Consider the following 14,517-nt stretch of genomic DNA (forward strand, 5'->3'; position numbering starts at 1 on the left):
ATACTAGAATTAACAAGACAATTCTATAAAAAGCTAGATACACAATTTCCAAAAACCAATGACTTCTCAGCCTATCAGGGGAAAATCAAATAAATAATAAAATGGTAGGGGTGCCTGGGTGGCTCAGTTGATTAAGTGTCCCCTTTGGCTTAGGTCATGATCTCATAGTCCGTGATTTCAAGCCCCGCCTCAGTTCCACACAGACAATGCAGAACCTGATTGAGATTCTCTCTCCCTAGCCCCCTGTCCTTCCCTGCTCATGATCTCTCTCAAAATAAATAAACTTAAAAAAAAAAAAACGATAAAATGTTAAGGGAATACTAAGTCAGTGCTCATGAAAAGTACAGAATACTACAAGCACCAAAGGAAACTAGGCCTTCAAATGCAAAGATGACATTTTTCTCTTAATTTAGAGATTTAAGAGAATCCAAAAGAAAATTCCAGTGAGGTTTTTTTTCAACTTTTCAAAATTATTCTGAAGTTGAACTTAAAGACTAAGTAAAGTGAGAACAGCAAAGAAATATTTGAAAGAAAAGCAACAAATATATTATAAAATCATGTCATAAAATTCTGTATGCAATCTTGGTTAAAAAAAAAATCAACAGTATACAAAGTTGCCCCAAAGAAATCAAATATTTTTGAGCATATGTATGTCATTTATTATATGTAAAATAATAGATTATAATAGATTGTATAGAAAATAAATCAATGGCTAAAGGATGAATTGTGGGTTGTTCAAAATACTACTTATGAAAAATGGTTATTCAGAAAATAAAGTTAGAGGCTTACCTCACATTAAGCACTGAATAAAACTCTAAAGGAGTCAAAATTAGGGAATAAGTTCACAGCATAGAGTTAAATGCAAAAAGAAAAAAATAAAAAGATTACCAAACTGAATGTGAATATTCCCATTCTGTAAGCATACATGTATATCCGTCATGAAATCTACACAAAGTCGTCTGACACATGTGATAGAGACGGTATCCTGATGGTTACAAGCGTGAGCACTGGGGCAGCATCTGGGGCTCAGACAGTGATTCCACCACGCTGGAAGTATTAGGACCAATCTCATAAAAGTCTGGAGGATGAATTAACTAATTAGTAAGTGAAATGCCCTAAAATTGTACCTATTGTTCCTTTTATTAATTGTTCCTATTACAAGTGCAAAATAGTGTGTTTATTTGGTAGGATTATGAGGATTTTTATTGCCTCATTTTTCTAGAATGCACACATAGTACATTTCATTTTCAAAAGGTCAAATATAAAAAAAGGCATGGTAAAAAAATAAAGCAAATAGTTTTAATATTTACCTGCTCTTTAGATAGAGAAGCACTTCTGCAGCATACCAAGTTCAGATATGTTTAAGCATCCACTGTTATTTCGTTCAAGTTATCTCCTAGTATGCATTATTGATACGCCCAAGAATTACCAAAGAGAAATCGGCTCAGACTTAAATTTCAAATGGCCAATTTTTTCCACTCTCCATTTTAGGATGTTACATTAAACACCAAAGGGCACTTGTTTTATATTACACTGTAGCAATCTTAGAATAAAGTGTTAAATATGACAGCTTAAGAATGAATGTGTCCAGAACGAACTCACCAAGGATAAAGACTTCTCTTCTTACCTGTTACAGTAGAAAGGAATGTAACCTTGAACAGTCACTGAACTGCCCTTTAAATCCACAATATGAATATAGGCACAGAGTAGGGAACCAGAACTCATCATTCCCATAGATGTGACCTACGCCATCAGTCTGTCCAAAAGAGGAAATCTGCAACTTTCAAAGTACAAAGAAGCAGTTCACGGTGCTACAGACATAAAACACCTTCTTGGATGAACTAAATTCTGCATTCTTTTGTCTACTACCCCCCAATCCTAAAACCATCCTCTAAAGGAGTATTATACCAATGCTTCTCATACAAGACTGCAAATAATGCATTTGAAGCTCACGATCATGATTCCCTTAAGTTTTCTCAGAGCTAACCATCCTCAATTCCTTTGGTAAGTCATCAAGTATTTGGACATACTTTCTAAAGAGTTCATTTCCTCCATGGACATCAATATCCATCTTGAAGTATCACTCCTAAATTGAATCACTAATCTAAGTTAAACATCTACCTTTTGTGAGCCAAGTAGTCTGCTCTTATTAGTAGAGCCTTAGACACACCTCATCAGTGCTTTGAACAACCACATGACTGCTTCAAAAGTACTTTTAAGCAAGAGTTCCTCATCCTATGCTTGAACATCTAAATTTCAGAACCAAAAAGAACAGTCCACACTTAGAACAATTATGTTTGCCCATTATTCTAGCCTTTCAAATCATCTTGAATCCCAATTCTGCTTTCCAAGTCATTAGGCATCTTTCCCAGATTTCTGACTTTACAAAATTTGGCTAAGCCTTCCCCAAACCAAAACATCGATTAAATAGTAAAACAACAACAACCCAAAGATTAGATACTAAGACCAAAGGTACAGTAGGCCTCCTATCTGTGGATTTGCTTTTGGTGGTGTCAGCTACCCATAATCAACCATGCCCAAGGCAGACGATCCCCCTCCTGATGTATAATCAGAAGGTCAACAGCAGCCTAATGAAAGACTGTCATTCACCTCACTTCACTTTTTATTTTCCCACATTATCACAAGAAGGGTGAGTACGGTACAGTAAGATACAGAGACCACATTCATGTAACTCTTACTACCGTATACTGTTAGGATTGTCCTATTTTATTATTGTTGTTAATTTCTTATGCCACCAAATTTATAACAAACTTTGTCACAGGCATGTGTGTATAGGAGAAACACAGTATAGATGGGGTTCAGTACTGTCCAGGGTTCTGGGCATCCACTGGGGGTCTTGGAATGTATTCGATGTGGATGTGGGGGGGACGGTAGCATTACTCTGAAGACCTTCCTCCAGATTAGCACCAATTCCTTAAATTAATAACCTTAGGGTACATTTGCTCAAATAGCCAACAATCTGCCTAACGGTACCATCATTCAGCATATACTTCTGCTTCTTGCCCACAAGGATATGACATTTCAAATGCCTTATTAAACATCAAGAAACACCACATGGGTATCATACTCCAGATTTACTGGTGGTCAGCTACCCTTCCAACCCTCCGTCGGATTCTGTGCTATCACTGTACCAGCTGTGCTTTCTCAGTTTCATTTTCAATTGCTTCTGGCTCAGCTTGCTTTTTAAATGCTGGCGTTTCCCAGATCCCTCTCCTCAGCCCACTGCTCTTGCTGCATGCTAAGAGCCCAGGTGATCTCATCAACACCAGTGGCCTCAAGTACCTCTTATGTGCTTGTGGCTCACAAGCTGTCTCCCTGTTACACTCCCAGACATCCAGCTGTCTCTGGGAGAGCACTATTTGGAAGTCTCCAGGGCACTTTAAACTCACGATGCCAATAATGAACTCATCCTCTTTCTTGCAGCCACCTGGCCTCCTCCTTCTAAATGCTCAATCTCAATGAAAGGCTGAGCATCTACCCTGCAGCCCAAGGCTAAAACCCTGGAGACTGCTGTGTATCACCGAGCGCTACCACTGCCCCCCTCTGTCAGTTGCCCAGCTCTGAGTTCTCGTTCTCCCCATGGGAGAGGCAGCTGTCCCCTAACTGATCTCCCTGCCTCGAGTAAGATCCCTCTTTATCGTTCTCCATTCACCAACAGAATAATCCTTCTAACCTGAGGTGGGTGGCTCCCCATAGAGAGCCACACGCTTCCTTCCCCACATCTCTTGCCACTCTTTCCCACCCGCCTTCACTCTACCCTTGAAATGGTCATAAGGATTAATTCCTCTGTGCTGTTACACAACCCATTTTCTCTGACAGAGAAAAGCTGGCCTCTGTGCATCCCAGAAAGCACTTCGGGAAGTCTTTCAAAACTCAGCTCCAACAGCACTTTCTCTAAAACCAGGGCTCCTTAATCTAATTCAGTTGTCCCTTCTCTTTGCTTCTAACCCTGTGCAAAACTCCCTCACAGCACGTAACCCGACTGTACTACAATCATAGACTTAGGTATTATTAGTTTCCCAGTGAGAGAAATACAGGATGTGAACTCATTAAATGCTAGATGAATGGATAAACATACGAATGGCCACTGAAAAAGAAGTAACAGAGAATGAAGTAGGGCAGTCTTGAAATTTCAAAAAAACCATCTTAGAACAAAAGACTGTCATTCCAAGCCCAAGAATTCTTAGTCATTTTGCAGTTGCTTTAGTATTTTTGTCAGCCAAACACATGATAGACTTTATTGAAGGAATTTAGTGAGGTACTATGTACCAGACAACAGGGTTTATAAATATTAAATTTATTCCTAAGGGCCCCTAGGTGGCTTAGTCAGTTAAGCACCTGATTCTTGGTTTCAACTCAGCTCATGGCCTCACGGTTCATGAGACCAAGGGGCTCCAGGCTGAGATTCTATTTCTCTCTCAAAAAGAATAAATATTTTAAAAAATGTAAAATAATTAAATAACTGCTTTCTCTGGGTATTATATTATCTCAAGACATGTAAACAGGAAAAAAAATCTAAGGAAATATGCTTTCAGTGTATATTGAATGGTATCCTTACTACAATGAAGAGTTCATATATGTAAGAAAAAACATTAAATGAAAACATCTAAACAGAAAATTCTCTGAAAAGCTAAGTGATATGAAAAATATTGAGCCTAAGTAGTGATTAAAGAAATGTAAATTACATCAATGAGACAGCATTTTCCACATCAAGTTAGTAACAACAAATAACAATTTCCAGTGTTGCCCAGGATATAGTTCACATCCTTTGACCTAAGATTTCTGCTGCAAGTAATCTATCTTCAATAATAAGAAATTCAGACAATGTTGTTATAACATGTTTATATTACAATTAAAAACCTCAGTGCCCCAAATTAAATCTACTCATTCATTCAAGAAGCATTTATTAAGCATTTACTGTTTCAAGCCCTGTTTGAGATGCCAGGGATAAAGCTGCTTATTTTCAAAGAGAAAGAAAAAGAAAAGAAAAGAGGAAGGAACTGGCTTGTCTTGATGGAGCTTACAACTTATTGAGGGGTGGGTCATAAAAACAAAACAAAAAAGTTATTAAAATATACATTAATGGGTGATGAAAAGTGCTATGGAGAAAAATAAAAGCATGAAATGAGGATTGAAAGGAGGAGGCTGCTATTTTTAACAGGTGTCCAGAGAAAGCATTCCTGAGAAGGTAACTGAGCAGAAACCTGAAGCACATGCAGAAGCCAAGCAAATAGCTGAGTGAAGAAGTTCCAAGCAGAGCAAAGCGCTGGAGCAGAGGCCTTGAGAAAGGAGCTCACATAACAGATTCTAGAAAGAGCAAGGAGCCTGGAGTGGCTGAAGCAGAGTGAAGAATGGAGAGGGTAGTATGAGACAGGCTTTCTCAAGCCGCATTAGAGGCTTAATGGGAGTATGGACCACGTTGGGTCCTGTAAGTCACCACCAGAGCTTTGGTTCTGGATGAAGGCTTTGAAGAACTATGAGTAATAGAGTAACACTTTTTTGGACTTAGGTTTTAAGGTGATCTCTTAAGTGTTCTGTTGAGACTAAACGAAAGGAGATCCAGATGGGAAGTTTTAATCCAAGCACCCTGGTGGTGTGGCCCAGAAGGTGAAAAGTTCTGATGCTAACTACACTGAAGCAGAGACAACAGGGTTTGCTGATAGACTGGATATAGGAAGTAGGAGAAAAAGAAATCTATGGAGACTCTTAAGTCTTAGGCCTGAGCCACTGGAAGGGAGGAGTTCTCATTAGAGCAAACGGGGAAAGAGTTTGGGGCAGTATCAGGAGCTCAGGTCAAACATGTCAGGTTTGAGGTCACTATCCAAGTGGAGACACCAGGGCTGTGCTTGCTGGGAATCCCGGGAAAGGTCCTGTGAGGAGAGATGTAAATCTGAGAGCTGTCCGCATGCAGATGGTATTTAATGTTGAGAAACTAGACAATATCACCAAGAGTGTGAAGATAAAAAAAAAGATAGGAGGGCAAGGGTTAAGCCTGGAAAGCCCCAGTGTAAGGAAGTCAGGGAGATGAGACAGAACCAGTAATGACTAAGAATCTCAGTGTGGAGAAAAGCCAAGAGCGTGAGGTGTGCTTGAAGCCAAACACAAGTTTTAGAGGTAACAGAGCCATCAAGTCCTGGGTTTCTGACAAGGCAGGTAAAAGTGAGGAATAACAACTGGATTTAGCAAAGAAAAGGTCATTGTTGACCTAGACAAGAGCATGTGCAGTGAAATGGTGAAGTAAATGACTTATAAGTAAACAAAAGCAGACATTCAAATGATGCAATATTTTGCAATATATTACATATTAAGATATTTTGTAACTATTAATGGAAATATTTACAGTGTTAGTGGCACTGGAAAATGGTTACAACAAGAGCGGAAAAGATACAGTACGAGATCACTTGTGGTTGTGAACAGAAAAAAAAATGTGCAAGTGCAAATGTGCTAAAACATTAATACTAGACATCCCCAAGTGAAAGAACTACAGATGACTTTTTTATACTTTATTTTCTAAATTTTTCACAATGCACAGTTTCCATAATTAGAAAAAATACCCCTAGGGTTGCCTGTGTGGCTCAGTAGGTTAAGTGCCTGACTTTGACTCAGGTCATGACCTCGTCCTTCCTGAGTTCAAGCCCTGTGTTAGGCTCTGTGCTGACAGCTCAGAGCCTGAAGCCTGCTTCAGATTCCCTCTCTCTCTTCCTCCCTCTCTCTCTCTGCCCTTCCCTGCTCATGCTCTCTCAAAACTAAATAAAATGTTTAAAACAAAATTTTAAGGAAAAAAAAAGAATACCCCTATAAAATACTTTTGTAAGTAAACAAATTTTCCTACCCATCTCCTAGCTCTTTCATACTTCCATCCATCCCTTAAGAAACACTGTTCTTACCTTAAACACCCATAATTACTACTACCTGGCATTGCATTTAAATTTACAAAGCATTTTCAAATTCGTTAGATTCTCCCAGTAACTCTAAAGTAGATAAGGCAGGAGTTACTATATCCATTTTCAGACCAAAAAAGACTCAAAGAGGATGATTTGCACACAGTCACATAAAACCGCGACAGAGTAAAGATTTGAATATTCTTTGCTCACCTTTAATACTACATCTACCCTAACAAGAAGACACTTTGCAGTTGCAGCAAAATATACACAACACTATCCTACTCTTACTTAGCAAACATTGGAGAACATTAACCAAAAAGGCTGACCATACTTTCTTAAAATGACGTTTTTCTATTCCAATGTCTATTTCAGAGAGAAACACTCATTAATTTCCATGTTTGCTTCTTCCCTCAGGCCTTAGGCTCCTAGAGAGGGATGACAATGTCCTCCGCATCCTGTATTAGCAGCAGCATCCCGCCTGGTCCCTGGTTTATATAAAATAACATAGAAAATGCTTGCTGCTACACTTAGTGGTAATGGGAAGAACTCATGCCCCACTGGCTGTGATTACTGAAGGAGTTTCTAAGGTGCCCGGCAGAAACAGCAATCTGCTTGAGTTATAGCTGAAGGAGTTGTAACAATGAAACAGACCCCCCGGGTTTAAGGCAACTCAACTGTATTCCTCCCTTTATAAGGAGGACAGTGGTTCCTGGAGAGCTGCTTGTAACACAGATTGCTGGGCCACAACCCCAGGGCTTCGGACTTAGCAGGTTGTGTGCAAGGCCCAAGAGCCTGCATTCCTTACAAGTGTAATGTTAACACTACTACTCCCAGGATCCCACTTTGAGAACCACTGACCTGGAGAAATGACCTATAAAAGTGAAGATTTGAAGACAGTAAATAGTATCCTGAACTTCAGAGCTATAAACTGAATTGAGAATAAACTTCAATATATTCTGATGACTGAGTTTTTATTTCACAGACTTGAATCTGGCACAAATGAGAGAAGATATCAATTAAGATTAAATGTACTATAAAGATCTATTTCTTTTTATAATTGAAAAAGTGGAAGCCACCCACACTACTGTATTTTCAAGGCAGTGATTAGTGCTGCCGGAAAACAGGACCTACATCTTATTCATCTTAAAACTCCTAAAGTGTCTGAAACATAAAGATATTTAATCACTGTGTTGAAAAAGATGATGAAATCCTGCATTCAGTGAGCATATCATATACTTGGAGGGGGCGGGGGAATGTTCAGAGCCTCTGGTAAAGCATGTGAACCTTTGCATAACTTAGAAAGTAACATCCCTTCCAGACTGTACATTGGGAAAAGGTATTCTTCCTGCTGATGGACGCAGACCTGTGCCAGGACAGCTGGCCGGCCACACGCACTCTGGATGGGTTCTGGCTCTTACCTGCCCCCATAGCTGGGGGTCCTTCTACAGGGCAAAACTCACCCATCTGAACAGGATGGTCCTGTGTGTGCAAACCATCGGCAGAACAGCATACATATGCCTGAGAGTAAACAATGGGCTGTGACGAGAATAAGATCCTTTGTCTTTAGCAGTTAGAAGGTTGAGGAGTTAGAGAAGGATACAGGAATTAATCCTGGGCAGGAGGCTTCCTTTGTCTGAGATGTTCTATCACCACCAAGAACAGCCTTCATCCAACAAACCCCTACCCTTCCTTTAGGACCTGGCTTAAACATCTTTTCTTTGGTAATCACCTTGACCCTGGACTAGAAGAGCTGTACCTTTTCCTGCACACAGCAAATCATACCACTATGGCAAACATGATTCTATGATGGGTGCTGTTGTTTTGATTCTGCCCTCACAGGATTTTAAAGCTCGGTGTGTGCAGGGCCATATGTATGCTGCGTCATTTCACCACCACTAGTACCTGGTAGCTAAGTACACAATAAATATGCATCTAATATTAAAATATTACACATAGCTTAGATTAAAATATGCAAAAAGGGACAAGAAATAACCATGGTTTCTTCAGGGGGAGGAAATGGCAACCCAAATTTGGCTGGTGTCTTCTGACAATAAAGAAGAAAATCCAAGACACTCTGAAGAATACACTAGGATGGGAAAATGTGCCACTCTATACTATGCTCTGCTATTTCCATCCCTTGTGCTAAAATATGACACTTCACAGAACTGTCAACTCTTAGTTTTACATTGTAAATATTGATGGTGTGAATACTTGTTCGCATTTGCCTAAAACATGAGAAATGGTTCTCAGCAGAACTTGAAATGGAAAATTCACCTCCACAAGTCTAACAGGCAAGATTAATTATGTCAACTGCTTGAAAACAGAGGTTGAGTCCTAACCCCTTTTGAGACAGTGTGACTTTCGACTCTCTGACACCCTCAGCCACAGCCCATGACCTTCAGAGACCAACTGATGAAAGGATGTTTCTCAACAGTTGCCATCCAATTCGGAAACAGAAGATATGGCCATATGGAATTCTTCTCATGTATGCAGACTTGGAAGACCCCATCTCTTACCTAATCTACAAAGGCTGTAAAATAAAGTTCTGCTCCATCACCCTTGCCTCACCTGCCAGTTAATATTCAAGCCGTCCCCACCACTGGACAGGAACCACTCTGGCATTCAGTGCCAACAACCTAATGGTCAGATTCAATCTTCTATCCAATCCTCATCTTATTTGAGTTTCTTTGGGCAACTGACACCACAACAACCCCTTTCTTCTTCCAAAGCCATTCTCACCTTCTTCACACTCTGTATGGTCCATTTCCCTTATGCTAGCGCTACTTACATGTCTCCTTGGTGGATGCCTCCATTCCTGCTGCCGTCAATGTCAGTAAAACTCAAGTCTGACCTTTCATCCACTTTGTTCTCACTCCCCGGAAGATCATCCAATTCAGCAGTTTCAACCATGTCTTTTGTTCAATGAACTTGAACAGATCCCTGAGATACAGGGCCTGATACCAGCTGCCTACTGACCAACTCTACTTAAAGTCAACCTCTCCAGAACCCAGGTCCTCACCTTGTCCTCCTCACTTTCTTTCTCATGGAGGTTAGAGGCAACATCTTCTAGTCAAGTCAGGACCTTGCATTCCCTCACCCTCCACTTCCACTTACTGGAAATTCTACTTTCTAACTGCATACCCCCTCTGCCATCTTCATGGCTTCCTTGTTGAGGTCTATCACCCTTTACCAGGACTACTGCAATTGCTCCTAGCAGGTCTCACCCATTTCTATCTCCTAACCCTCTAATATGGATTCCACATTGTTGCCAAAGTAGAGCATATTTTATTGCTCCTGATTTTCACATCTTTCTATTGCTCCCCTCACCTACCGAATGAAGATCAGCTTACTAACATGATATGGGGTCCCCTATAGATCAAGCTCCTGCTGCTTGCCTCGCAGACTCATCTCTCACTAAGCTCTCCAGAGCATCCTGTAATCCAGTTACAAGCTATTACAACACCATGCATTTTGTCTCTCTGCCCTTTTTCCATATGTATTCTACACCGGAACTGTCTGTCCTAGTCCAAATACACATCTGACCCTTGTCTGCTTGGCAAATTACTCTTCATCTTTCAGGTCACATTCACTTCCTCTACAGGGCCTTTTATGATCTTTCTCACTAGATGTGACCTCCCCTTTCTTCTCTCATGACACCAAATCACTTCACTGCAATTGTTTACATTTATGACTCATATTTACCCAATTAAATTTTATATTCTAATTTGTAATTTCACATCATCTGACATTTCACCTACCACAGAGTATAAGCTCAATAAATGCCTGTGGAATAAAAACTGTTGGCAGAACATCATTTCCAAGATTCAGAGACCAGTAGAACCGTATTATGCAGGATTTGAGAGCAGTGAAGAATTAAATTTTGTGATTTAATTTTCAAAATTTAAATAATGCATACATAATCCACTTACTTCTGTTCCTCTTACTCTCATGCACTCTATCTTTTAATACCTAACTCCAACTCTGAATCATCCATTGGCCTTTATCATTTTTTTCCTCTGGCAGTGCCACGAAGTCCTATTATTCAGTGAGTCAAAAATTCCATTCCATTCAATTCTTGGATGAGCCTATCCTCCGAAGAAGCTCTGAAATCTCCCCATAGACCCTTCCTGAAATAGCAGACTCTAGGTCTACTAATCCAGCAATAATTTACATAGATTTTTTTCCTTTAGTATATATTAATTTCATCCTCACAACAGAAATAGGTAGGTCAGTTTTTATTACTGTCATTTTTCAAGCCATGAACCAGGGCCAGGAAATCTAGAAGAGGCTTACCCTTCATAACTTTCCCCACACACAGGCCTGAGGAATTAATTCTGCATGTTCTGACGTCCAGCCTTCATATTTTTCTTTTTCTTTAAGCACCATTTACCCAAGTCACATCCTCTTGTCCTCCCTCTGCTGGCACCCTGACTTTACATTTTATTTCTGTCTCCCAACCTATACCCTTCCTGTCTGGACCTGCATGTCCACTCTTCTGATCTAATCACCAGCTGAGTATTCCAAAACAATCATTTTCCTCCCCTTTTCAGCTCCATAATGCAATGAATTGACAAAGGAAGTTATATTTTAGAAGTTTCACCCCTGAGTCCAATGCTCTGAAAAAAATCTAAGTGAAACTTTATCCATAACCCAGGTGTGTTTTTTTTTTCCCTGAACTCCAGCAATGCTAACCTGACTAGTCCCAGGCTAATTTTCTTTGCTGCTCTTTTTCCTTCCCTTGCTTTCCTCCAAAACCAAGCAAGGAAAATCAGAGTCTATGAAACTCAGTTAATCATGACTACTTTTATAAAAATACTGATCAATGAGAGTGAGACTCAAACTTTTGGGAAGAAAAAATCAGATTTAGAATTACAGACTTTTCCATAGTTTTCAACATTCTCTCGGGTTATTAAGAGCTGGCCTTCGTTTCCAATCTCTCAGCCCCAGTGTACCCTCTGACACTCCTCCCCAGCTCACAGTTCTATGCTATATTGTGTGTCACTCACCTCAATTTTTTTTTAAGTTTATTTTAAGAGAGAGAGCGCACACACACATGGGAGGGGCAAAGAGAGAGGGAGAGAGAGAATCTCAAGCAGACTCCTTACCATCAGCAAAGAGCCAATATGGGGCTCAAACTCACAAACCATGGATCATCACCTGAGCAGAAATCAAGAGTCGGTCACTTAACCAACTGAGCCACCCAGGTGCCCCACCTCTGTTTCTATTACTAAATAGTGGAAAGGGATAAATGGGCAAGAGTGAACACAAAATGGTTACTTTATGTCTGTGCTCACAGGAGTGACCCTACAATCCCACACCTCTATTTCAGAGGACAAGCAAACCCTTACCCTCAGAGCATGAAAAACACCTGCCCTTCTCCCTCTCCTCTAAAAATAACGTCACAGAGAAACCGTGATTAATTCTATAAAACTGTCTCAGCTAGTTAGCACAGATGCCCAGGAGCAGATTCAGCCCCTATGAGCCTGCCTGGCCTCTAATTTCCAAAGAAAGCTCTAACTCCCAGTCAGTCATCTTATAAATGCTGCCAGTCATCGGGAAGAATATAAATGGATCTGTGCATCACCATTTCTAAAAACACAACCAGCCACAGGCAAGCTCAATACAACCTCCTCTATGAGTCATTTATTCCCACTTTTGGGGGGGAAATTCAAACAAGACCTCAAGGAATGGAGTCACATGCAATTTCTAAAGTTAGTGCAACAAAGGGCTGGCTGGTATTAATTGAAGAGAGCCTTCCTCAACTTTCTGTCACCTTCTTCCTCTCGTTTCAATATTTCTTTGTTAGGCTGCCGATTCCTAGGCTGTTCTTTCTAGGTGTACCTGTGTGGTCCATGTGATCATTTCAAGGATCAAGCAAGTTGCAGTGACCAAAAAGCATCACTCCGTTGACCCTATCTTTCTCTCTGAAGGTTCAAGTAGATTATTAAACATTAGTGTTACAAGACTTCTTATTTCAGAAAAAAGAAGTATGTTGTGTATATTGAGGCTGGAGGCAAGGCTTTTAGGTTTGTCCTGTTACAATGGTTCCCAAGGCTGCCCAAGAAACGTGGAGGAACGGGTCATTTCCAGGTGATAGGTAAAGTTAGTGATCACAGATTACACTACTAATTATGTTGATAAACTCTGAAGTTAAACACAGCTGTTTGTTGAGAGCATGCCCTGATTTCCCCAACTGCAACATTCTGCGTGCTCCCACAATGCCTGTGACCCGATTCTCTCTCATTTCGTGTGTCCTGGGACGTGTACTATGGGAGAGGAAGATGAAAATCCAAAGATGATGGACGATGTCCAGAACACAAATACCCTATCATTCAAGCCTGGGTAAAATTAGAAAGTTACAGCATTCACACACAAAGGAACAGCGTCTGGCCTTTCTTCCCAGAGGGGCTATGGGCTAACCTATTTTTGCTACAAAAATTAAAATGACCCATCACCCTGATTCCTAACAATCTTCCTGAAAACAGTATTCACTCCTAATATCTTGCCCAACGTAATCACTCAAAGTAGGTCAGAAATGTTGCTTCCTTCTCCTCACTGATTTTCATTAAGAGGACGCACTTTCTGGAACACTAAAAGGAAAGATAAACACCCAATACAAGTACCAATGACACCCCCTGTAAATTTTTGGCACGTTAAGTCCAGCTCCCCTGAAAGCAGGAGAAAAATCTCATCACCCATAATTTAGTCTTTCTGGCTGTAAATCAACAATAATCTCGAACCACAGAATAAACGTGGCAAAGCCTCATCCAGATGAATACCTCCCAAAAGGAGCATATTCACTCTGTCTTTTCTAATTTTCTAGATCGCCAACCCGCCTCTTCCCTAAGTACACACTCTTTTATTCTCCCTAATTCATATCCGTATTTTGTCAGAAGGATGCCAAGTGATACCACACACTGGCTTAGCAAGTCCCCAGGGCCTTAATCAGAAAGCTGAGCGCGGGCGAGGGGGAAGAGGGGGTTTGTAGAGACCCCCCACGGGATCTAGGGAAAGCCAGGGGAGTGCAGGAAGGGGGAGGCGGGGTGGGGCGGGGGGAGCGGGAAACCCTCCTGTGGCAGTCTCCGGCTCTCGGCGAGAGCTTGAAGAGACGCGTCTCCAGATCCCAGTAGCGGGGTTTCCCCCGTCCCCCCGCCACCCCACTCGCTGAAATCTCTCCCAAGGCCCCAGGTCCTCCAGCCTGGCACTCTGAAGAGGCGCCGCAAAGTCCTTCATAGCCTCGGAACAGGAGCGCGAACGGAAAAAGCATCACCCAAAACACAGCAAAGCCACACACCCTCTCTCGGCCGGCCTCCCGGGGCGGGCAACTTCATCCCTGCAACAAACGAAAGCCCCCGTCCTCCGAGGAAGGCGAAAGGCGACAGCAGGGAGGGACGCACCTGCACCAGCCTCGCCCCTCTCCGCCCGCTCGTCCTCCCCCTCCCCCGCAAACTCCAGGTGAAGGACCAGGTGCGGCTCACCTCCAGGCACGGAGGAAGCGGGCGGCCGGAGGAGGAGGGCAGGTCCCCGGCCCAGGCCGCCCGGCAGCCGGCGAGCGCCCAGCAGCAAATCCAGGCGGGGCTCCAGGGCGGCGAGAGCCCGCAGCGAGGAGCCC

At 41.7% G+C, this 14,517-nt stretch overlaps 1 protein-coding gene across 1 annotated transcript in view; it reads right to left on the reverse strand.

Annotated features, from left to right (window-relative positions):
* Window positions 1–14,474, reverse strand: part of KIAA1324L (KIAA1324 like) — a 179,149-nt gene extending 164,675 nt beyond the window's left edge. Inside the window, exon 1 of the mRNA XM_029928244.1 lies at window positions 14,384–14,474. The gene's annotated coding sequence lies outside the window, so the exon portion shown is untranslated. The remainder of the gene's footprint in view (window positions 1–14,383) is intronic.
* Window positions 14,475–14,517: the final 43 nt, after the last annotated feature.

The sequence above is a fragment of the Suricata suricatta genome, chromosome 2 (genome assembly GCF_006229205.1).
Source record: "Suricata suricatta isolate VVHF042 chromosome 2, meerkat_22Aug2017_6uvM2_HiC, whole genome shotgun sequence".
NCBI lineage: Eukaryota > Metazoa > Chordata > Mammalia > Carnivora > Herpestidae > Suricata > Suricata suricatta.